Genomic DNA, 3,832 nt, shown 5'->3' with positions numbered 1-3,832 from the left:
TCACATGGAAAGAGACAAGTGCGCATATGTCTGTGTGTCTGCCTGGTCTCGCTCCTTATAAAGACACCAGAATTCAATCATGGAGGCCCTACCATAATGAGATCAAATCCTAATCACTTTCCAAAGGCCCTGGCTCCAAACACCACAGGTGGATTAAGTCTCCACTCCAGTAGTACCTCACGAACGGGATTAAACTTCAACACAAAAAACTTTAGGGGGACATTCAAACCATATCCAAACCAGAGAATCCACTACTATTTTTTTCTATTTTCTTATTTGTTATAGTCTCCCATGATATTTGACTCATTCTTGGCCTTCAACACATAGTTGTTAAATTAATGGACTTGGACCACTTTCCAAAACTTCTGTCCATAGAGTCTGACCAGGCGATTTTTCCTTTAAATATTCAGTTGCTAATCAAAGCCTCATTACCCTCTAATTAGGTCATGTCCTCTCCACATCAGCTACAATTCTTTATTAAGCCAATTTATTCACTCTAAATGAATTAATGCAATAAGCATTTACAGTATATCAACTATATAGTTGACTTCATTGTTATCCTGGGAATACAGTCATAATGGGCAGATTCTGGCCTCAAATATGCATGTCCAAGGAAGAACTACTTATAAACCGGATTTGTAAAACATTATACAAAAATGTTATCTTGGAGGCCAGCCTTATTTTAGTCTCCATTTAAGAAAGACTTCAAGAAGGAAAATATGTTTTCTAGGACTGAAAACATACAGCCACCAAGCAGGCTCCAGACTAGAGATAGAAGTAATGTCGCATGTAGAGTATTACTTTTCCACATGAAAATAAAAGAAAAATATAAATATACATAATACTTCCCAGTAAAATCTGAATTTCTCATTGCTCTTGAAAAAAAAAAAGAAAATAGAAGATATGACAATATTGTATGCGTATCTTGTATGGCAGTGGTGAGTGTGAATCATTATGTATCATTATGTCTCTGTCTAAATGAGAAGGTGAAGAAATTGCTAATAATGGAGGGAATGTTAAGAAAAGCAGGGTGAAGGATATCTCTTGTTCCTAGTGTTATTTTCATGTATTTGATATGCATCTACCAGCACATGCCCTCATTTACATTATTTGCCCGGTCCCTGTAGGCATCTGAGATGCTATGATATGACGGGGACCTTGAAAGATGAGTCAGGAAGGACACTGCAGACAGGGAAGAAGCAGGGAGCCCGAGAAGATGACGTTGTGCTCAGAGGGCCTGAGTTGCTGGAAGGAAGAATGGTCAGAAGGGAGCCATGGGGAACAAGGCTGGAGGGGCCCTCTGGGACCAGATTAGGAAGGCTCCTTAGATCTGCTAAGATGTTCATGTGACCCTGGAGGAGAGATCCAGGCAAATAAATTTTCTTAAGCTGTGGAATGAGTTAATCACCAAGCATGTAAGTATTGTGAATTAAAAGGGAATAAATAAAACTGAAGACAAAGATCTGAGTGTTTTTCTGTAATTTTAACTATATGGATTTGATGACAACTCTTTCACTTGCTCAAACATGTTTACATCTGTCTGGTTCATGAGAATATTGTAATAAGCTTAAAGCTATGGGAAATATGATCTTCAAACTAGTTTTAAGTTAAATTTGTTATACTAGTATTAATTCACTCTTTGATTTACAAAGTTAAACTAAGATATAATAAAGAATAAGATTGAAAGAAATGGATGTACTATGGGCACATGGAATTAATGGGTACCCCAAAGTCATTCTCGACCTCGGATCCTGTGCTGCTTCTATGTTGAAGTTGGAGGTAAACACCTACCATCTCCCTCACTTTCAGTTAGGGAGGCCAAGTGACCATGTGACATAAACAGAAGTCTTCTGGGAAAATCTATGAGAAAATATTTGGTTTCTTAATAAAAAAGGAGAGGCATAACTGGCAAAGAACTCCTCCTTCCTCTCTCTTCTCCCTTCTTCCCATCAAATGCCAACTGATGCCTGGCATTCAACTCCCATCTTAGCTCTCATGAAAGCTGTCTCCCCTGTCAAGAGAGCAAAACAAACGTCTCTTTATTTGAGCCAGTTCTCACCTTGGCAGTTCAAGCAAGCTCTAAGATGCCTTTCAATGACCTTTACTTACTGGTATTCAAATCCTTGTTAGTAACCTCCCTCCAAGGATGAGGTAGCTCTGGTGACTTTTTAAAAATGTTGAAAATAACTTCCAAGATTCACTTGCAAATGACAGTGTTTCCACTTTAGGTGCCCTCACCTGCTCATTTGCTTGCCTACTCTGACGGAAACCAACTGCCATGTTGTGAACTATTCTGTGGATATAGAGAAGCTCATATGGCAAAAACCAGTGGCACTGCTGGCCAATAGCCCAGAGTGACTGAGACTATTCAGCAGCCACGTGGACACAGAATCAGATCCTCCTCCTTCAGTTCAGCTTTGAGGTGACGTTTAGATACAAGCCTTTAGAAAAAGCCTACACCAGAGGTAGCCAGCTAGGTTGCACCTGGATTCCTGACCTAAAAAGCATGTAAAATAATAAATATTTGTTCTTTTACATTGCTAAGCTTTGGAGCAATTTGTTATGGAGTGCTAGACAAATAATATAATAGCTGACATGAGAATGCTCAGGAAGACTTTTTGAAAACACCTAAGTAGTGTCCCAGAAAGAGAACAGTTCCATCAGAAGCAGAGGGCTGGGGGCCAGGAATGCATCATTCAGAATGCTCTGTGAGGAGCTCTAATGTCATCCATACTTTAGAATAACTGTTTTGATTTATTTGTGGTTGGTTTTTCTATTTTATGTGGCTAAACAGATTCTTAAGCACTATAATGTCTAATACTAAATATTAAAGGTTTTATTGCACATCATTTCCTAATTTATTTCTAGGACTTTTTTTTTCATTTAGCAAAATGCTTAATGTATGGATAGGATAGCCCATGTAATTATTGTCCTAGGTTGCTCTCTTACCATATTGCAAGAAAATTTTTAAAATTTTTCTTCAACTTACATTAATTTTAACATGTCAGTTTGGGGAGGGGAGAAGGAGAAAAAAAGTCTATTCTCCCTAATGGCAGCTGCATTTGTCTTTGGTCTTATTCTTCTATATCCAGAAGAGGATTTGAAGGAAATGTCAACTTATAGGACAAGATCAGGCGGTACATAAACAGTGTAAAAAGCCTGCAACTATCTCCTTCCACTTTGTGAAAAGAAAACACAGATGCCACAATTTGCTAGTGAGTCCCACTTCTCTGTGCAGAGTAAGTCTATCCTTACTCTGTCAATGCCAAGTCATTAGGGTTTGTAATTTGCGAATTTTTATAAAAAATTTAGGCAGAAGATTTATTTTAATTTTTAACTTTACGGAATTTGTGCCTAATTAAAGCACATCGTCTCTGGATCCAGAAAGAATGGATTTTAATTCCTATTTATTCACTTACCAACTAATCCATATTGGGTGAATTATACCTGTATGCAGCATAGTTTCCTCATTTATAAATAGGAATACTAAATGACATTATGGAATTATTATGCAATTTATGAACGAATAATATAATGCTCAAATCATCGCAGACACTAGGCCAGTGCTTAGTAAATATTAATTGCTGTGCTTTGGTGTTTTTATTTTTAATAAACAAAAGAGAACAATTGCATAAAATACAACATGGTATATGCACCAAGGATAACAATAGTCATTCTCTTATTTTTAATTTTCTGGAAACCTCTTAAAAGAAGACAATGTAAAGTGTTTGAAAAAATCACATCTTTATAAAAATGATTACCCTGTAAAAATGTGCAGTTTCAATCTTGGACATAAACCATAAAGAGTTTTGAGGGTGGTACATAAAAAAGA

Source organism: Heterocephalus glaber, unplaced genomic scaffold, assembly GCF_053883595.1.
Source record: "Heterocephalus glaber isolate CG9 unplaced genomic scaffold, H.glaber_assembly_v1.0 deba00001472, whole genome shotgun sequence".
NCBI classification, from domain to species: Eukaryota; Metazoa; Chordata; class Mammalia; order Rodentia; family Bathyergidae; genus Heterocephalus; species Heterocephalus glaber.
This window is presented reverse-complemented; position numbering follows the sequence as displayed.